This window comes from Anastrepha obliqua, chromosome 3 (genome assembly GCF_027943255.1).
Source record: "Anastrepha obliqua isolate idAnaObli1 chromosome 3, idAnaObli1_1.0, whole genome shotgun sequence".
Lineage (NCBI taxonomy): Eukaryota > Metazoa > Arthropoda > Insecta > Diptera > Tephritidae > Anastrepha > Anastrepha obliqua.
Window position 1 is genome coordinate 89,627,225 of NC_072894.1, and position 23,090 is coordinate 89,650,314.

At 35.6% G+C, this 23,090-nt stretch overlaps 1 protein-coding gene across 2 annotated transcripts in view; it reads left to right on the forward strand.

The window, feature by feature from the left end:
* The first annotated feature begins 1,545 nt into the window (after positions 1-1,545).
* LOC129241640 (RNA-binding protein Musashi homolog Rbp6) overlaps positions 1,546-23,090 on the forward strand; it is a 373,873-nt gene continuing 352,328 nt past the window's right edge. For both annotated transcript variants that reach the window (XR_008582150.1, XM_054878077.1), the window contains exon 1: positions 1,546-3,253. The gene's annotated coding sequence lies outside the window, so the exon portion shown is untranslated. The remainder of the gene's footprint in view (positions 3,254-23,090) is intronic.

Below are 23,090 nucleotides of genomic sequence, written 5' to 3' on the forward strand. Positions count from 1 at the left end.
CTGCGCATACGTAATACCGTATTTCCACTGTTGTTGCTGTATGTTTGATTTCTGCCGTTATTAGCGGTCACTTTTGTTATTGCTGACCGTTCGAAGGCTTCAAATCGTTTTCTGTTGTTGTATGGTTAATTGTTATTATTGCAAAACGCATTTTCAGTAGTTTTAGTTGCTCTTGTACAACTGTTTCTGTTCCTTTGTTTGTACAATTTGCCGTAAGCGTTGATGAAATATGCCTTTGGAGTGAAATTTCGTTGCGCTCTTTATTAGCAACATTGCGAACTATCCTGCTTTCATTGCATTACCCATTGTTTTTGAGTTTGGAAAAATCAAATTGCGCATATAAATACATACACACGCACACACTCACACATATATACAGTGGTGCCAAACCATATCCGATTTGTTGGTGTCATATCTATGCTGAGAGCGGTACCAAATTATGCTTGAGGCAAGAAGGTATGCAAATCTCAAATGCCTAGCAACCGCAAAACCAAAAAGCGGGAGAAAATATATGTACAATGGAGCTCTCTGATGGGCTCCCAATCTTCCGGTTTCTCTTTCTCTGTTCTCTCTCGCATTCACTTTGTAAACGGCCTTTGATGGCCTTCGATTACAACGCATTCAACGAAGGCTGTGAAAGTGAATTTTGTTGCTGTTTACACCTTTGCCCAGAGGGCAAGGGGCTTGGAGATGATAAGTATTGTGTGAGAAGGATAAGAAGAGGGTTGTAAAAGAGAAAGACCTTTGAGTAAAGTTTTACTGGTTCTCACTATTATAGCGGGTGGCTCCTACGCGGGGGTGTCTCACGTTATGGAGAAGCATGTTTGCGTATGTGGTATTTCATGTATCATAGGTGTACTCCCCCATTTTCGCGCACATCTCACGAATGCACATCGATCGATTTTATAACAGTGTACCGTTGATGGGTATATTGAAATGCTAATGAGAGAATTTAGATATATGGTAGATATGGTATCCAAATTTTATTAAAGCCTATATAGAAAACTTTTGAACGCAAAATAAAATTTCGTGCCAAGAAGAACTAAAAAAAATTAATTTAGTAATGTTTTCGTTAATGAAATCAAACAGTTAGCACACTCGCACATTTGGCAACTCTAACTCGCAACAGTATTACCAGGATGTACATATTATTCAGATACGTACATATAAAAGAGCTCAAATACATTCGCATAACGCCACTGTGCTCAGCATTTTGCCGGTGTTAGTTAATTCTGTATTGCTATTGAATTTTCGTGCTCCGAGAGCAGACTGGAATGCACTTATTTGTGCTTGGCAAAACTGTGCTCCTCACTTTTCTGACCACCCTTCCACCCCTATCACCTTCGCCACTTATCGTGTGCTCCAACTTCGTCCTTATCGTCACCATTGCCGCTCGTGCATATACTCATCGGGACCGATACTGCCGTTTCGTATCCTCTTTGCCACAACCGCTTTCTAAAGCCTGTGCAGTAAGTAGCTTCTTCTGCTGCCGCTTTTGCTTGCTGGTTCAGCTTCAGCTTCTTCAGTCGTTATCAGACAAGCGAGTCCATCAGTCGTTGCGTTCCTTAGCCGTCGTGCAAAAGTAGCCTAGTTGATTCAAATCACTTTAGCAAACCACACAGTTATAAGCAAAAAATAGCAAAAAGTATCTATAGAAAGCAATTTAGAGCAAAGCAAAGCAAAAGCGTTATAAATCTGTAAGCTGTAATCAAAAAATAAGCAGAAAGCAATTTTCATCATTCAGTACCGCACGCTCTCTTCTCTTTACAATAATCCACCACTGAAGTATCAGATCGAAGCGGATTGAATTTAATTGATTTGAAAATTTCGAATAAGTCTCGAAACGCGTTCAAGTGCAATCACACAAACAAACACATAGAAAAGTAAACAAAAATAAATACATCTTTGTAGAGCTTTAGTAAAAACTTCAAGAGCTTCGTAAGTAGTTGTGAATTAATTTTTGCTGGCTAATTTCAAATACAAATTTATAAACAAAAACAAAAGACGCTGCACAAAACAAAAGCACTCAAAACAAGCAACAAAATTGTTATACTTATTCAATTTTAACAAATAAGCTTAAAAGTCAAATATAATACCAACAATCAATCGTAGTTGAAGGACACAGTTTAGTCCAAAATAAGTTATTATAATTGAAAAAAGTGTGTATACAGTCTCATGTACATATATAAACTAAAACAAAAAAACATACAATAAAATAATAAACAAAACTGATTGAACCAGCTTCGAAGCCTATGGTAAATTTAGGTATTTCAAAATTATCAAAGTTTTCGTGCCATTAAGCTTTTTGCGCTTTGTCAGTGTTGTTTCTTCACCACCAATAAAAATTGAAGAGCAGCTCAAATCTAGAACTACCAGAAGTAGTCAAGTTAAAGGAACCCATTATTTTGAATTTGAAAGAACCTCGTAGCGTTGGAGGAACAATTGTGATTTAATTGTGTAATAAATAAAATAAAATAAAATAAGAATATAGAAATAAAAATATCAAATGACCTGTTCTGAGACCAAACAAATTTAAGTACTTTGATTGTTCAAGAAAAACCAAAAATAACAAAAAAGCAACGTACTGATAACCTAAATAAAACAGTATTCTCAGACCAGCAATCAATCAATTGGAGTAAGCAAATAGTCGGCAAACTTTTTCTCAAAGCAGCCATACATATAATAAATATTAGACAAGTAAATAAGAAGAGATTCAAATTGTGACAAAATCTAATAAAGCATTAAAGCGGCAACTCAGCGAATATAAAAATTTGAATACATATATACATATGTACATAAATTAGTCTTTGCGCCGAAAAGCCGTCGCTACATACGAAGTTCACTTGGCCTCACATTCCATCGAGCCCAATATTTGTTTTCAATCGTGTATCAAGCGGCTCACATCGGTTTGATAGCATTTTAGCCGACGTCAGCGAATTACCGCCAGTTGTCGACTATAAAGCGCCCCAAGTGACTGGTCCAACTGGAATCTGTAGTAACTTTAGAAAAACGAGCTGTGCCAAGTAGCGTTACCACATTTCTTAGCCTACACCGCTCGAGTGTGTGCGTGTTGTTGATTTTTCTCCCGACGCGTTAAGTAAAAGCCAACAAAATTTCACACTTTGGAGTAAATCTGTTTTACGTTAAGCAGCCAGCGGAGATTTTTCCACCGCCAGCGCAAGCAATTAAAGCGATCAGTCCGCCAGCAGCAGTATCAGCAGCGCCCGCCACCATTCCAACGAAGAAACTCGTTGTAAGTACAAATGCGTATATAGAAAAGTACTAGAAAAAAATTATGCACGTATGTACTTAAAAAAATAAACAGAGATTTAATAAATTACATATCATATATATACGAAATGAAGGAATTATCTAAGACGCAATCCTCTCTTTTAAACGAACGAAAAACATGTGAGAAAAGAGTAAAGAAGTTAATAAATTAAGAAATGAATAATTGAAAGAAAATATAGAGTACAGTTACTTCAATTTCTTAGGTTTAAATATTAAACCACGCGCCCACAGTTATACCCACTGTCACGTGAATAAAATTACTATACTTTGCTGACTGCTACAAAAACAAAAACATAATAACCGGATTTTGAATTATTTCCAATAGATATTCATTAATTAAAGTTGTTACTATTTTAAAATATTATTTAAAACAAAGAGCTATTTTGAATAAAAAAAAAAGTTCGCTTTAAGCGTTGCATCGTTTTTAGATTTTCAGAGTCAAATTTGTGGTATACCGTTAATGTTATTAAACTGACAAATCAAATCATGCTGTACTGATAAAGGAAAGTACTTTTTTACAACAGCAAAAACATTACACCTTGCTTGATCTCAATAATAATGTTTGAGTTCTTGTGTATGTACTTGCGACATTTTGTGAAGAAATATGATCAACATTAAAATGACTTCACTAATAAGGAAATATTTTTGACCTTTTTGCTCTTCTTCACAAACCTCTTTTCTCTTTCGTAAACGTCAATTGTCGCGGCTTCTTCGAGAAGAAAGAACTAATGAATTGCCAAAATCGTGAATGTATTTAATGGTAATCCGTTAAAATAAAATAATTTTATACAGATTTAAGTCTTGTTTTTATATAAAAACTAAAGGAATTTATAAAAAAAACGTAAGTCAGAATTAGATTTGTTCTCAACAAAAAAAAAAAAAAACAATGACTGTACCTCTCAAAACTATCGATTTGTTGTGTGTCATAAACTGGGTCGCAGCTATTTTACTTTTCCAATTCGTGGCGATTTTCTTTTGAGTAAATTTTATACGTGCTCACTACGTGTTTAACCGGAGAAAGCTGAGAAAATGTGCTACGAAATTACCGATCGTCTACGAAAATTGTACTCTTCTCCTTGTTTTATGATTTATTTTATATAGATGGCTCAAACATGCTATTACTTCAGACTACACTTCTAGATGCTTAGGCATCGAGCAGTGCAAGTTTTAGCAGCTAAATGAAACTTTCGAGTTTATTTGTAGCAGTTACTTTTTAGCTTATTCGTACATGTACATATATACATATAGGGGTTTTCAGTAAGAGCGCTTCAACTTTTGAACTTTTTTGAATAAAACACAAACGGTTTGACTTTTTTAACTAATTTTTATTTTATTATCGAGTTTGAACATATACATTTAAGTATGAAATTCGATTTCTTTTACATGACCACCGCGTGCACGTTTTACGAAGTCCAATCGTTGAACTCAATTTTCGACCACTCTTTTGCATAAATCGGCCGAAATTCCAGCAATTTCGCGTTCAATATTGGCTCTGAGCTCACAAATCGTCGCCGGCTTGTTGCTGTAGACCAATGACTTCACATAACCCCAAAACGGGACGGCTTGTTAAATGGACCGTAAAATGGCCGTAATGCTCTTAAAGTAGCAGCAACAGAACGATTATTTTCATAAAAAATTTCCACGATTTGCAATCGTTGCTCAAGTGTGTAGCGTTCCATGATGAAATGTATACTAATGAAGTTTACAAATGACAAGCGAAAAATAAAAAATATTGCGTCGTTCGCCCTCCCTATCGGAAAAAAGTTGAAGCGCACCTATTGAATAACCCTATATATGCATATGTGAAAGTATGCATGTGTAATATCAATATAACGAGCACATAGTTTAAACAATCTTATGAACTATTAAGCTACTGGGTGAAATACCTAAAATTCTTCATTAAATGCATTTTTTTAGCTTTCCAAAGAAGTTGTATGAGTAGTTTGTGTAACTTCAAAAAAAAAAAAAAAACAAAAAAACACAAAAAACAATGCTGGCTAAAACGTCAAATTTGATAAGTCAAGCATAGCTAAAGTTATTGCAAAAACTCTACATGCTTGACCCCAAGCTAGAAAGTTTTCAGTGCTGTGTGCGGGTACTCGTCACTCATACGCCCGGGCTGTTCGGATTTGTGCGAACAAAATCACAAGAATTCTACTTCAGACACAAATGGCGGCAATTTTTTCGAATACATGTGAATGATTAAATAATGAAATAATATATTAATAATAATTTAAAATTCCTCTCTGTTATAATATTATATAAAAGTGATTTAACCTGTTTTAGCGGCCTTCAAAGACTAAGTCTTTGTGTTTTTAGGTTTTGAGCTCTAGGCTGGTTTAACAATTAAATAATAAATGGAACTAATGGATTTATTTGCCTTTAGGAACTTTTGTTGTTTTACTGCTAATTCGGCCTGAGACTTGAAAACTTAAACTGTCAGCCATGAACCCATTTCCACTTACTACTGAAATTGCAGTTTCTTAAACATTTTATGATTTCATTTTTAAGTGCACCTGTTTTCGCAACTTTTTGTTATCGATATTCTTTATTCTTCTATATTTCAATTTTAAAATATGCCCGCACACTTAAATTATTTATAAGCGCGCTTGTGCTATAAACTAATTACAATTTTTTGTAATATTTTTTCACTGCCTGCAGGATTGAATATAATTAAAATCAGTTATTTTAATTATAGTTTCTAATCGATAATTCTAGCCGGCTAATCGATTTATCGTCTTGTCCAAATCGTGAAATGTAAGTTTTCCACAATAAAATATTTGTATAGAAAATTAAATCAAAATATTTAAAATTTGAAGGATAACAATGTTATTTCAAGCAGTATGGAAATAAAGAAAAGTCTATCAGGGTTTTTAAATTGCTTCCATTTACTTCTATTTTTACCGTTTCGAAATCAACTCGTTTCAAATCGCAAATATTTTGCGATTAACGATTGTGTTTTGTTTTCGTGTCTCATTATTTCACAAAATTGTGTGTATATGTACCTTCATTACGTCTTTGGTTTTGAATTGAATTGGGGGTCAGTTGAATAAGACTGATCAGGAGAGAAAAAATTTAACAATATAGGGTTTGTACGTGACCATCATTTGGTAGACATGGTGACGAAACCAACTGTGGGATGAACACCTAAACCACCATAGAAAAGGTTTTTTCTAATAGCGGTCGGTCCATGGCAGGCTCGCTCGGATAGATACGTTTTTAAACCAATATTATATGCTAATTTTTTCACACAATTTTGTGATAATATTTTTGCGTATTTAATATTGTTTGCTTTACTCGTAACAAAGTCAGGGCCTTCAAATTCATCCTCAGTTCTTCTCTCTGTACATTCAAGGAGTTGCCTGCTCTTTTCTCCAACTGCTGCACTATGATCAGACAACTGCTGGCAGATTATACCATCCACAAAGAGAGGATGTACGTTGCCCAGCTAGTTTTAATTTATCTGTGTCAAAGTATTTGAGCGGGAACTTTAATTGTTGAGTTCATCACTCCGCCTTATAATTCTGCATATACCAGCAATAACTAAAGGTAGTGTAAGATGCCTAAATTTCACTCTATGTCAACCATCTTGAGCTACTTAATAAATCCGTGATGTCCTTTTGAAAAAGCTACTTTTTATTTCAGAACATATTTTAAAGAAAAAGTACACACAAGCATAGAAATAAAAACTTTTGCAATACATGTTGTGCCCTAAAAAAAAAAAACGAAAATAAAAGATTGGTTAAAATCGTGCGGCACTTCATTGAAACCAGGCGAAAATTTTCGTGCCTCTCTTCTCGGCAACCGGGCTAGATCGAAAGAAGGTGAAGTTGACTAGTCATGCCCTTTCGATGCCTGTCGAAATTTTCCATTGATGGAATAAGCCCGAGATGGAACAACATTCGGTTGACTCTTCTACCCAAACCGACCAAATCCTTTTTTTTTAAGGAGTGTAAATTTATTTAAACAAATACTATTTGAGGAGCAGATTAAAAGCTTAGAGTGCCCATCCAAAACAATTCATTGGGCTGTGCCGTGCATTATCCAAAATTCGTATATGGATTAACATGCGTCTTCTAAAAATAGGACTAATATTTTTTGTGGGAAAATAATAGTTTTAAAGAGTCTGTATGATTGTTGTTAAACTACGAACTTCCCGAACAAATTTGGAAAACATTACTAAATTAATGCTTTACAAACCGAAATACCATGAAATATAGTATTTAAAGAACTTGGTAACCCACACTGGCACATACAGATGCCAATCACATACATTGTGAATGTATATGTGACAAATCCACGGGAATGGTTAAGTTAAAAATATAAATAATTAGGTAATAACATAAAATTATTCTATGGTTTACATCGATCTTTTTAAATTTTTTAATATCTTTTCCGAAAGGGGTGAACCTTTTGCCTTTATTTTCCGCTTACTTCAAATTCCTCTAACTTCCGAAATCAAAAATTTACACAACCTTTTAGTATTGAATCATGACCCAGCACTACCTCGAATCTCAGTCTATTCTCTAGGTGTGCTTCCAGATTCATCACTCATCAGTAACCTACTGAGGTACCCCACACATTCAGCCGCTGTAATGAGTATGAACAATTATTTAATGCGATACTAAAATATGTATGTTCACGTTAATTGTAACCTCTTTTATACAGACGGATCCAAGTGTGATACCAGCACGACGTTTGCTGTGACAAATCAGCTAGGTGTTACTATCATACGTCCCTTGCCAATGTACTACTCGGTATTTACTGCCGAAGCAACTGCACGATTTGAGAGAGTAAAATTCGCTTTCCGAGCGGGTAATAAATGCATTATATATAGCCCCAGTAGATCTGCAATGGATGTCATATTCAGTACTGATATTATAAGTATAATAAGTAATATTCGTAACACGCCCTTGCAAAACAGTTACAAAAAATATTATGGGTGCCCTAACATGTCTGAATTTGTGACAACGAAATCGCTGATAAAAAAATAACATGCGCTTCCAAGCAACCACTCCGCTTGTGTGACTATTCCACCGATGAAGATATACGTAAACTTGTTAATATTTTGTCTAACATTCTTGTGTTCTGATTTACTTTTATATTGAATTTTTCCTTTCTTAATATTTCAATCTGAAATGTGAACATATAATATAAGATATACCAGACTAAGATTTTATTTCATAAGCCGAAGACCCTTGCGCTGTATATTTATCAGCGGAATTATTGTTTATAACTATTTTCGTTAAATATTAAAAAAGAGTAATATACAGTGTACTATCTCTCAAGCGGACACCTTAAACATTTTTCTGCTTATGGGAAGTGTCCGTTTATGAGAAAAGTGTAAAAAAAGTTAATAATAAGTAACCCTCCCAACACACGCAAGAGAATTTTTTTTTTTAATTTTTAAGGATTTGTGGTATGTTCCCTTATGGGAGGTGTCCGCTTAGGAGGGGTGTCCTTTGGGAGGGAGTACACTGTGCATACATATGCATATTTTTCCTCTTCTATTCTCATATACAAAACACTTTCGTAAGGCGTGTGTTAATATTTTCGTAATGTTGTCATGTAATGAGATCGCATTTTTTCGCCACGACTCGTATAATATCTACAATATACAATAACATATCAGATAATAAAATAACAAATGGAGAAACGAGTAGTTACTCATGCGTTGCTCCGAGATCAAACTCACAATGTAGATCTTTATTTAACTGCTATATATACGCATAAGGTGGGCCAAGAGGGGCTTCTATTTCAAAACTAAAAACAAAAAATTTACGAAAACTATAATATACAGAATTAGGTTTATTTCAAAGAGCAAATATTCGAATTATTTATAAATGAGATTTTAAATTGAAACAAAACAACGAAAAATGAAATTGATTTGGCAATCTTTATTATTTTCTGTAGACCCATTCATGACATTTATTTTTTAAAGATAATCCCTTTGCAATGTTGGCCGCACTGCGCCGTAATTCGGCCATTCGTAAGCACGAATTTTAAATGACTCGCTCGAAGACTTCGGTCGGTATCTCGTGAATGACTCTAATAGTGTTGGCTTCCAGTGCCTCAAACGAAGCTGGTGTATCCGCAAAGCATTTAGATTTTACATACCGCCACAAATAAAAGTCCAAAGGTGTGATATCACATGAGCTTGGTGGCCAATCCACCGAGACGAGAGGTAAATTGCTCACCGAAACGACAACACAATAAATCCATTATTTCACGAGCAAGCAGCACCGTCGTGCTGGAACCAAATGTTGTGAAGATCACGAGCTTCCATTTCCGGCATCAAAAGTCATTAATCATGGTGCGATAGTGTTCGCCATTCCCTGTTGTTTTTAATGGATATGCTGGCTGTTCTGGAATGGCCTCGGGTTGGTATTCAGCCTAAATACGGCGATGTTATTAATTGACGTAGCCATTAAGCCAAAAATGGGCCTCATCGTTGAACACCATAAGTTGGCCTGAGCGCGCGATGAACACTTTCCACAGGGAGTCGGTTTTCGTAATACAATTGTACAATTGGTAAACCTTGTTGAGTTGTAAGTCTTTCCATGATGAAATGTCAGTGAGTACTGAAATAAATTATATATTTAGTTTGATAGTAGTCACGCGTGATCTGTCAAAAAACTCTATTGGAAAAAGTACCTCCAAACTGATCACTCTTTCGAATACGATTTCATTCATGTGATTTCGCGCGTCCGCTTAGCAAAGTTCTACAAGAACTTGCTGTAACCTGCTCGTTATTTGCTTTATTGTTCGCACAAATGCACCTCCGACGTGCCCAATTAAGGGCTGATGACACGATTACCGAACTTGGCGCGCAAAAGCGCTATTGTGGCATGGTTGTGTGGCAGAGCGAGTCTAAAATTTTGACCCAACATAAATAATTTATCACGTCTCTAAAGCACTCACCGTTGATAGAAACGATGTTTTTAGCAGTACAAAAAAAAAAATTGGCCACTGACCAGTTGACCAATTCACACCGATCTGTCTCTCTCTGAGGATACATTGGCTCCTCGACGATTTCGTGGGGGTTTGCGATCTCTAGATTTGGCAGCTTTGCTTGATTCTTTTTAAAAACGCACTGTTTGGGCTTCTCAACATTGGCATTAGAAATAAATTTGCGATGTTTTCAAGTTGTTCAAGCGGAAAGTGATTTGTTTCATTTCGGGCAGATATGATTCTGACTCTCTGTCAAGACTTCTAGCAGGAAAGAGTTGCAATATCAAAAACTGTAATTCTAACATAACTCGATGGATGGACCAACGTGCATACGCATTAAGGCGGGCCAATTTTTAGTCGACATCGTTCCTAGCAGATTCGGATTCGGCATATCATTCTAAGAACAAAGGTCAACTAGTTGAGAGCTCTAACATCAATTTCGTGCTCCCTAAATTGTAAAATAAACGACTTCTTTTGAAATTTCAGAAGATTAAGATTAACCAGAGTATTAAGAATGTTAGTTTTAAAATACTAACATGCACTTGGGAATTTTTCGGTGCGAAGAATAAATGTATGATATATATGTTTTATTTAAAACTCACCAGGAACCACTGCAAGGCAAATAATAGGTATGTTTTTTGTTTTTTAAATTTAAATAGGAAATATAATGATTTGATATGAATATCTAATTTTTTTTATATGTAAATCAAACATTTATTTAAAAAAATTTTTTCTAATCATAATTTTTTGTTCTTACAATCAACAAAGTGCTTCCAATTATTTTGGTTTTAGATCCTCAACAGGAGGTGTATTTTTTCTACTTTCTATTTTCATTGCCATAACTCCTTCTCATATAAACTCCTTTTCGTATAAATTAAAGACTGCTTCTTTTGAAATTTGCTTGACTTGAAGTTGACTTTAGAACAAATGCTCCAATGGACTAAGATTATTTAGAATTTTATGTAGAATCGGAATCTGCTAAGAACAAAATCGCACAAATCGTTCCATACAAAATGACTCTGCTCTCTCCTAATGTATTATATTGCGCATATATGTATCATATGTACAATAGTAGTAGTAGAACTGCTGTGAATGTAAATTAAAGTGTCATTAGCCGCAGCAGCTTGACCTCAGTAGAAAGTGAAATACGAACTTTTGAAACGATATTTTCTTACTTCCGTATTGTGTTGTGCGACACGTTTCGGCCACTACACGCCGGCGAAGGTAATGCTACGTAAACACTCGGAGGAGTTAAACCATAGCGCATTGTTTGCCTTCTACGAGTATTATTGGGAGAATCCCCAAGTAGTTCGGTGAACTAAGTAACGAAGCAAACATTTATACGCACAAACTGAATCACATTTATGTATGTACAAGTATTTATGCAGAAGAATAGAAAGGACCTAAATTAATTTATTGCGTGTGCCTGGAATTGCTATTTGTGGTTTATTTTCAAATTTGGGAATTTAGGCAAATAAAGAAGTAGTAACAACTCCAAATATAAATCATTTTTTTTTTTCCTGTTTTTTATTGTGCACGGGTTTCCATTAAAGCACGAGAAATTTGACTATATACAACGGTCACGTTGGAAAAGCTGTCGAATCTAGTTTTTGCTAACTAAATCAGATGCGAATCATTCAAGTTTTCTGTTCTTTTGATAGTAATCATGTTTTCGCAAAATACTTGTTTTGTGCTGGTCTCTGTTCAGCTTTCACCTATTCAGTTTAATTGAGTAAATGATATTTTGATGATGAAAGAAAATAACTTAAAGTAACACTGACTTCCAAATATTCTTTCATCTGAACAAGGTCAAGAATGGTTTTTAGAAACGTGAATGGAAAAGTTACTGGTTTGCGTCTATACATCTATGGTTTACTGGCTGGGGTGGTAATTCGGTAACTGGACTCGTAATTCGGTAGGTTGGCATTCGTGAGGGAGTAATTGGCACTAATGTTGTCACTTCTGAAGCAAAGTGTGGTAGAATATTTGTAAACATTTCATTTCAATTATCGTCAACTTATTATTATTCAGAACCAATAACCAAAAATATAACAAATGATAGTTTTTGAAGTAAAATAAGGTATTAGTGCATAACAAGTCCTTTACTAAAAAAAGCAAAAAAACCAAATATTATCAAAACAAATTTTTGATAACGTAAAGCCACCAAATATTGGTACAAGACCTTTAAAAATCTCACATTTCATAATTACTAAGACGATTTTTCATTTGAATGCACTGAAATGAGTGTAAGGTAAATAGTACAATAAGTATTTCAGTGCAAATAAACTGATTTATACAATAGACGAATAAATCATAATATTTTTGCGATTTCTCAAACACTCTGAACATTTCACTCCACTCGCTCAACTTTTGTTGTCTCTCAGAATGCAGTGTAAATGCAAATTCACAAGCGGAGATTTTGAACCGCTTAAAAATTCGCCTCATGTAAACGTAGCTTTAAACTTCCTGTGCTCAGTAGAAATTTTGAAATGTTTGGCAGCACCTTCATATCTTCAACGAACACAATATTCACATTAAATTTTCAAGCTTTAAATCATACTGAAGAGAAAATTGGCTGCTCAACTTTTATGAAAATAACAGTTTAACAAAATCCTATTAATTTCAGTAATGTCTTGTAGATTTTTAAAATTTGTGGTAGCTGCGATGAGAAGTGAAAAATGATATAAAATGTGTTAGATCTACCACAATTGTGGCAGCACTGACGGACATGTTTGTTTATCGTGTAAAAATGCGATCGAGGCGAATTAGACTTTATGAGTACAATCACTAATTTAACAAATATTTAAGTAATAATACGTTCACATATGCCATAATCACCTATAAATCCACCAAATTAATTTACCCGTTCACATATGGCAGATTACCTGCAAAATTGACAATCAGCTGTCAATACTGCTTTGAGACGTTTTCTTCATAGAAATTATTTTGGTGGAATATTTCGGTGTTTTTGATTTCTTTAGTTATTATATAAGTTAAAGTAACAGAGGCGCAGAATTAAAGCTGTTGTCCAAATTCTGTCTTGGCACTCAATTTTGTGCTCAAACTTAATTTTGTATTGATCGTACGTTTGCGTTATGATCATAGCATTGCAATAAGAATTCAGCAACAACATACCTATATCCCCGCTTAGCGGCACCTTCGAACACGCGTTTATCGACACAATTAATCTGCCAACAATAACTTCAGTTGCTGATCGAAGCGTCCCGCATTACAAAAAGAAAATAGCTTCGGTATGCCTTTGCATTTGCCCAGCGACAAAAATAACGCCCTTGTTATCCCGCTAAAAGCAACGGAATGCGTTTGCACATACATACCTATCAGAGGTCTCCCAAAACGCACTCGAGTGATAGTAGGGCATTATAAGATTTGTCATAGAGCGAGTAACATCGCTGTGAACTTCTGATAAATAAAAAAAGTAATACGATACTAAAAAATGTCAAAAAAGGTGTTTTGTATTAATTTATATAAAGAAAATACAAGGAGAAGGAATAGGTAATTTAATTGCGCAATTAATTGGCTGCTAATAATAAACAGCTGGAGGAAATCAGTATGCGACGTTTACTGAGATTGCGAAAAATTATGGCAACAATGTACATGGGATATTCTATATAACATTTTATAATAAGTAATAAGAGGACAAAACGTTTATGGACACACTATTTTTCCTGTAAAATGAATCCTTAATAAATAATATTTAACAAAAATTTTGTTAGAATTACGTTTACAGACCTGTTTTCTTTGCCGGCATCCATTTCATTTTGTTTTTATTTTGATGTTTCTCCTTACATTCGTAATAATAATTATGGATAACACAAAAAACACAGGGTTGTATGTCGAAAAGTATCGTTATTATCTGGGACTATTTTATAATCTCAAATTTTGGGAGAGAAATTTTACATGGGAAATCGAGCTTTTTAATTATGGATTTTGAGTTAAGCGCGACAAAGTAGATCATCTACTTATATGTGAACGTATTATAATGTATATATGTCCACTGGTGATCAACATTTTAGAATTTTCATTCTCGTCGAAAACAAACTCAAATTTGTATTCAGCGATCTCAAAACCCCTATAGGCGAGGCTTCATTAAGTTTGGCTAATGATTTGACATTTTCTACAGTATCGATGGGCTGCTGGCTGTTGAAACTCGTGGAAATGCGTCACCTCACTCAGCATATTTGCCGATGTAATTTGTCATGAAAGGCACCCAGACTAACGATCTAAAACACTTCATCGAAACATTTTCAGATCGCGTAGATATGTATTGAGTTCGATTGACTGTTTGGCAAATGAAGTGGGTGATTGTAAAAAAAATTTTGTTGCTCAGTAATCTTATTTATTTGATATATTACATAGCAAAGTAAGCTTCTCGTCGAATGTTCCTTCCTTAATGGCATTCAGTACCCGATTCAGCTACAAGATTCGGTACTTGTTTAACGACGCTGGAAACCGCAATGCTGCGAAAGTTTGACGTGAAGTTCAAGCTATAGCTCTATCTCAAGTACTCACATATGTTGGTAACTTTCAGGTTGTTTGTATTTAAAAAATGGGTACTCAATTCGCTCTAGCGAATTCTACTTTACATATTCTACATAGAGTTAGACGTTTTTTTCTTTTTTGTGCATGTGGCCGCCGTAGGCGAATGGGGTTATGCATGACTATCTTTCGGTAGCGCTCTGTTCGAAACCCGTTGCGGGTACGAAACATCAAAGTGCTAAAAATGTTCATTTCCAATAAAGGTTACTTCTCGACAGGACAATGGAAAACCTTCGAGTGTATTTCTGCCAGCAAAAAGGCTCTCATAAAAAACTATCTACCGTTTGGAGGGACATAATTTGTGAGCAAAAATAAAACGCACATCACAAATTGGAGGAGGAGCGCTAATTACATAAAATGAAGTATTTTTCCATATAAGAACTAAAACCTATCATAAACCATTATTCTAAATCGCGGTTTTCGTAGTTTTGAGTTTTGTTTTTTGTTAACGTCCTATTTACATATTTTGCTATCATGGGCAGGATTTCAAATACATTAGGAAAATGCATGAAGGAAATAAGTGCGCGTGATTTCAATCGATCTCATTCATGTTTTTGTCGGATCTAAATGAGGGAGAGAGCAATATGTGTTCCAAGCTTGGGCGAGTTTTATTCAGTCGTTATCGAGATATAGGCATATACCCAAAAGTAGAAAAGCCAAGGATATATTCCAACACAAATATTTTTTCTCGATGAGAAGAATTTAGCTCGGACCATTTGGATGGTTGCGGGTCATACTAAAGGCATCCACGCAAAAACCGTAGGTTTAGTGATGACTTGTTGCTTGTTTTGTGTCTAAGGAAGTTGGATAGATAAATTCTACCTACTTGTTCGAGTACGAGTTCAAAAATCTAAAAATTCTACATGAAAAATCGACTACATCGGTAAAATTCTTAGAGTTTTAGAGTTCAGTTAACCGCTAAATATGCTTATCAAGTCTTAAAATAAAATATAATCAGGAATTTGAATTTCTATATTATAAAATTGACCACAATAAGGGAAACAAATTCGGATTAACTCCATTGAGCTTCTAAGCCTCGGATCTCATTAATGGTAGCAACATATTTTTTAAATCTTTGGCGCGTCTATAGCTTTGCACTACAATGTATGAGGGTTCAATTGAAACGAGTTACTCCTATTTAGTTTTAGTTTTCTGCAGTTTTACCCAAGAGATAAGAGTGAAAATGAAATTCTTATCAAATTAAAATTGATTTAGCTAACTGTTAAAGAGAGGACAATGTTTTATTCATCGGCTCTTCAATCAAGCTATCCAAAGTCCGCTCAATGAAATCTCTTGCCCTTTCAAACTAAGTTCACCGTTTTATACACAAATGGTTTCTTCCATTCGTGAATTGTGACTACTTAAGCCATCTCGAATATTCTTGGAATATTTATTGGAAACAGAAAATGCATACATCAAATTCTATTTATATTAAAATACATATGTATTGTACTCGTATGTGTGTATGGGTGAAGCCTACAACAAGGTTAACACAACAACATTTTCAAAAGACAGCTGAGCAGTCAAATAAGAACTCGAGTACCCTAAAGACCGCTATTTCTCTGCGACTGCTGATGCCTGAGTTGCATTGTGTGTGTCTGCTCGCTCGCGCCAAACTTAATAACACCATAATTTACTTTTAATTTGTTTGCCAAATGCCAACGCTTTGTCGAGCATTGAAGCATTCGTCTTCCATAAATTTTGCACTTCACCGTCATCGGACTCCCTTTATCGCTCCCCTGGCCGCTGCTTTTTTAGAAACGACCCACAAAATTTCACGTAATTGTACTTTCATTACGAAATAAAGGGCTACGCTTGGGTGCTATCAACATTCGTTCTCGCATCTTTACCCCGATTATTGTTACTGGCGTTCGCCGTTTGCTGTTCCCCAGCCAAGCGGTAATATTTATTATCTGGAACTGTGCTTCTTCGAATGATGAACAGTGAGCGTTGCTCATGCAACAATGAAATTATGAGTAGCACTCATTTTGTGATATACATACATATCTTACACAAAAAGTTTCAAGGTCACAACTTACTTAGTTTTGGAAGTGCCTTGACTGGCAAGATTTTATGTGGTAAACTAGAAAATTAAATGATATGTCAACGATTAGCGGAAGTGCAGACCATTCGGAAATATTAACAAGTAGTATTGGGGTATACCAGTTAGCCCTTTTCAATCCAAACCGGATATTTATGAGAATATAATTGAGTAGCTACTAACTTATAAGCAGATGTATAATTTCTCCTTTATTTACTTCCAATGTTTTTTACTGGATTCTTAAGGTTTAAAACCATTTTATATAAATTTAACTACAGTCTCCATATTCAGCTAATGTTTATCACCTCTGCAATTATCCACACAGTGCTTGTGCAACACAGTTGGTTTGAATCTTTAGGAGTGTCGCCTCCACACAAACGAATTGCATAGCTTGATGAAATTCTTTGTCAGCCACTGCCAACCTGACTCATCATTCCAAACCTTTAACCAACGCTCCCCACCCAACTGTACTAGTCCGTTGCCCGGTTATTTTGTAATGTCTCGTCTCGTCTGTGCGGTCATCCGGTCGCCTGGTCGGTATAGTCTCATGCCGATAAAGCATGCGCCGAGCATGTGAGCTGCCAACACTTTATGGAATTTACTCTGGCACGGCCATTAGAAAAACTAAATATGGGCTAAAAGTGAAGGACCAGAGCGGACGCCAGAAGGAAGCTGTGTCTTTTATAAATAAACTGACGGGTGAAAGTCGCCTGGCAGTGCAAAGTAGCTTGCCAGTCGTACGGAAATAGCAATTAATTTTCGTCATTTTCCTGTGGGTGTGTAAGTTTCTATGAATATGTGTATGAGTATGTATGTGAATGGTTGTGCTACTGTCGTATCTCCTTTTCTTCGTTGCAACCTATGACAGTAATGCTTTCTTTTGATTTTGAGTTCTGTTATGGAAATTGAGATGATAATGTAAGTTTAAATACATGAAAGTGTTTAGTGACACTCAAAGTGTTGGATGTAGTTAGTATGCGCAATATGTACACATCAGCAGAGGTATGCAGGACTTCTGCTTAAGGGTTCAGGTATACAATTCCTAGTAGTAAACAGACGACAACTAGAATTGACGCTCCACAATAATTTGCTACGAAAATCTATTAAAATTATACACTGAACTCGACATTAAACTGAACGACAAATGCCAATTGAATACTCTTAAAGTCACTAGTTTTGCACTTGATTGTTAAATGAACCGTATAACGACGTAAGATTGTGCACACAAGCACATATACAGATGTATGTATATATATATGTATTTATTCATATACAAAGGAAATACCCATGTGGAACTTTTATTCACGTGGACATATTCTGGTCAGTTATGTACAAACGCAAAGCTATGCCCAGAGTAAAATGAGTCGATACTGAGGAAATTTGGGATACTGCGCACAATAGCCGTTAAGGCGACTGATAGTTTATATACAGTCCCTGCCAGATTCCGTTTGAAAAAATTCAGAAGTTATATGAATTCATATTTCCAGCTGGGTATGCCCGTCCCCAATTGTACAATTTATTTCTCTCAATTCAGACTTCACGAAGTGAAACGAAGAAGAAGCATTTACCCGCCCAAATAAATAAAAATTGATTGGAATTGAACTGGAAAGGCAGCCAGCGGCCTAAATGGTAGTCTGTTGGTAGTTAATGCAAGGATGTTGCTAGTGTTGAGCCAAACCATTTGTCACAAGTAAGCAATTTTCGAAATTTTGTGCGCAAAATCGGTCACTTCACACATGAATTCCGTTATCAGACATTTTGGCAGTTAGGCCATCAGTACCAGGGAGCAGCCAATTGAGCTTCAGTTGCTCGTTGCCGGTTGATATTTGCTGTCTAGTTTGAACTGCTTGTGTACCGCTGAGCTACCATTAAGCAGCCGGCAGACAACTTTACTTGAATTGAACTTAATGTGCCGCTCTCAAAGCTACATGCGCATGACTACGTTCCTCTATGTATGGGTATACGTACGATATTGCCTTTCTCACATGCAACTGGAAGAAAGTATCGTCGTTATAGCGTTAACAGTAGTAATACCCTATACAACCGCTGCTAAGCGGATGACTCGTGTCATCCGGCTATCCAAACGCATTATATCAACGGCTGAATATGGACTATTATATTAGGAAAAAATAAAAAAAAGAAAAATGAAACTACTGATATACAAAATGTATATGGAGTATCTACACATTCATACAAAGGTACTTGGCATGCGCTTTTATGTAAGACAGTTTTGTGTTCGTTAGAAAGGCTTTAAAGTTTGCGAGGAGCTCGCTCGTGAAGCCACATGCATGTATTGATTACTTTTATTTGTACTTATGAACACTGTATGTTGTTGTTATTGTTACCTGTTAGGCATCTAAGTACGCTTTTAACTGTGTATTTAGTAGTCTTAATACAATACATTGAGTAGTCTTTTCTAGCGGGACATAATTCTGCCTATTTGTGGCATATTATTAAATAGTGGCATATTTTGCGAGTTTGCTCTAATCTACATATCTTCTATTTTAAAAATCATAGTAAGCATAGGCAAGCTAGAAAAACTTATATGGGTAACGAGTTAGCAGTTTTAGGTTTGTTGGGCGTTAGTGCACTGTGACCCCAAGTCAATTGTGCCTGAGCGCGGGTCTCAGAATTCTAATGAATTTGACTGCTTCCTCGGGATTTTTACTGCACATTACCAATGAATACAGAGTTACGAGTACATCACCTAGATTACTAATCTTAGTTTCCTGAAATGACAACGAACACTACAATGTTCCATATAATAACATAGTAAGAGTTCGTAAGGGCTCTCTATCTAGATTTAGGGGCTTTATTGACGCTTCTCTAGAAGGAAGGATAAGTAGTTTTATCTGACTTTGTATCTGGACTTTCCATCCAGCACCGTGGGAATTCCGTGTTGTACCAGATTTTCTTTATTTAGACTTTGGCAAGCTCAAAGAAGGATTGTGAAATTTTGATGGATCGCCTAATTTCGCCAGGCAGTAGGCCGTTCTGACATTTATGTCTTGGCACCCTGCCCAGCCAGACAGTGTTGCTTGCTCCCCAAGTATTGCGGGCAGTGAAGCATTCCGCAGCGAGTTTAGATGTTGTTGTGGTAGAATGCAGTGCAAATAGAGCTGCCTGGCTGTCTGACAAAGTACAGATGCACTTCGAAGTTGTAGTGTATATGCGGGGTTATATAAAATTCGGTCCGAACCATTTTAGTCTTCCTTGCTAGTTATCAATCATTCTCTTTTACAGAACAACAATTTCAAATCTCTTACACAAATTATAGACTCGAAAATCCCTACTACAGACATACATAAGTTGTCACAGTAATACAAACCGGAATCTTTATGTGGAAGTTGACAGGCCGGACCAAGAGTTGGGATTAGAATTATCGACCTCCCAAATTTAAATTGATATATTATATTTATCTTTGCTGATCCGAAGCTTCGCACGAAACCGCCGTAAGAAAATGTTATCGAATAATCTACTATGCATCATTACGATACTTCAATTTATTTAATATAGAAATTATAATTTAAAGTATACTTTAATTTATATAATACATACATAGATGCAGAAGACTAAAGAAACGTTGGAAGCGCAAAAGTTCATTTGGTTTTGTGGCACTCATTTTGTTCATGTTCAGGTAGTCATATCAGACCATTCAATATTGCAAAACATCCTTTAAAATTGAGGGTTCTACAAAATTGAGACTGGTTATTATAATATATTTTGACAGTCACGGAGCGGCATGAAAAATACTCTGTACTAAAGCATTCACCAACAGCTTCAATTTGATATTCATATTGTACAAACACATTCTATGGTCCACGTTTTGGTCTCTATCTCGAGACCCTAGTCACGGAGCGGCATGAAAAATACTCTGAACTACAGCAGTCACCAACAGCTTCCATTTGATACTCATATTGTACATATACAACCAAAGGTTACCCGCGTCCACGTTTTGACCTATATCTCGAGGCCCCAGTCACGGAGCGGCATGAAAAATACTCTGTACTAAAGCATTCACCAACAGCTTCCAGTTGATATCCATATTGTACAAACACATTCTAGGGTCCACGTTTTGGTCTCTATCTCGAGACCCTAGTCACGGAGCGGCATGAAAAATACACTGAACTACAGCATTCACCAACAGCTTCCATTTGATACCCATATTGTATATACACATCCGAAACCCGGGTCCACGTTTTGACCTATAGCTCGAGACCCTTTTTTTAATAAGAAGTATCCTATTTTACTTCTAACACCTCCAAAAACATGTGTACAAAGTTTCATAATAATCGGTTAAGTAGTTTTGGCGTGAAAGCGTAACAAACAAACTTACATTCACATTTATAATATTAGTAGGGATTTGCAAAATATTGGTGGATTAATTATGGTCATTGCATCAAATAAGCTATGCGCTTTTGAAATATTTAAGAAACTTAGTATAGGAACTTGCAGAAACAACGTCAAAATGCTAAACTACTGCCGCAAAATAGGAAAAACGAAAAGAATCAGTGGCAGGGGAAAGTAAAGAACAAGCGCAAGAAAGTACAAAGAGATACCTAAAAATAAAAAAAAAACAACACATTCAAGTACTTAACGCACAAAGAAAGTACTGATCCAAATAAAAAAAACGTATCTACCCGCAGAATGAAGTTGCTGCGATAATGATAAAAGTAGAGGGTGAAAAGTAGCTAAGAAAAAATCTACAGATAAAGAGACCGATGGCAAAGTGTAGCAATTGTGAAGCATCAGCAGTTTTGCAACAAAAAATCACAAAACAGATTGGCTCATACTAAAAAAAAAGAAACAATAAATTGTCCTGCGGAAAAAATTCAAGCGATGGCAGATGCCAGGACAGGTCGTAAGGACTGGCAAAAACTTTGCCACAATTGACTGTGTCGGCAACAACGTTTGCAGCTGCCGCAGTATAAGTAGCAATGGAAAGCTACTCAAGAGAGTGGCAGTGGTAGAAACAACCCGCTAGGGCAGCAGAGACACAATCAACCACACTCGTGACAGCAACATTTTTCCATCGCCTTGTCCCTCTTCTCTTTATCTATTACTTAAATCGTTAGTTGCATGCAAAGCACAAAAAATCAGTAATTTAACAGCGCCAATGAAGTCGTGCAACATTTGCTCTGCTTTTGTCACTCACAATTGATGAATGCCGTTGTTGGTCTACTGTAAATTTGTTTTAAGCGAAATGCTAAAGGGCCCATTGGCCGGGAATACTTATTGGTAGTACCTTCACTTTAATTTGTATTCATAAAAACTATTGGCAGCTTTTAGATTATCTCCAGATGCATTTTTCGTTAATTTAAAACACCACTTTCAATAATTCCTCCTTTTTCCAAAGCCTCTTTGGGAATTAAGTGCAATGCACGGTATACATAACGCCATATCTTGAGCTTCTAGTTGAACCTGTACCCCGGTATGTTATTGTGCAAATCTTAAGTGAAAGGAAATTTTTCGTAAGCATCAGCCCATTAAGAGCAAAAGAACGACAAAATGTTGTCTGAAATTGCGCTGAAAAATATTGTCTCGCTTTTGCGCACGAAAAGCTTCAGTCGCTGTTTTATTCACAACTTGTTGGAGACTTGCCTTTTCTCTCATGGGCTGGTATCTATCAGGAATAACGTCTGGAGAGATAAAAGAAGTAATGACAACAATTACATTATCTTGATAATTACACATAATTATAGCGAATTCATTAGTTTCGTCAGAAATGTGGCTTCATACACTTGCAGACAAAGGTATGTAATAACCACCAGAGTCTACCCAAGCAAGAATTAAGTTACATACGCACAAATGCTACTAATAAAACTATATATTAGGGATAGAAAATAAGAGTTATGCCCAAAGAAAATGGAAAGGCAAGCATGCTTCCTAATATCAAAAGCTTAATTTGTCGAGGTTTTTTCATGTTCGCTTTGGTCTTAAATTTTTGGGGAAAAAGCAAATAAATATCAGCTATTTTTTAACTCCTAAAATAAAATTCAACTGAATGTGCTATTTTATGGAAGATATTTTTACAGTTTCAAGAATTTTACTTGCTCTAAACAAAAACTACAATTTTTATTGAAAAAATTTCAATAATTAAAAAACAATTATAAACGTTTTTTCTTATTTTTCGTGGCTTGATCATTTTAATTTTTTTGATAAAATAAACAAAAACAATAATTTCCTAGCAGATTAAATATTTAAATTTCAATGGCTTTGAGTAATACATTTTTTATTACGTATAAAGGCG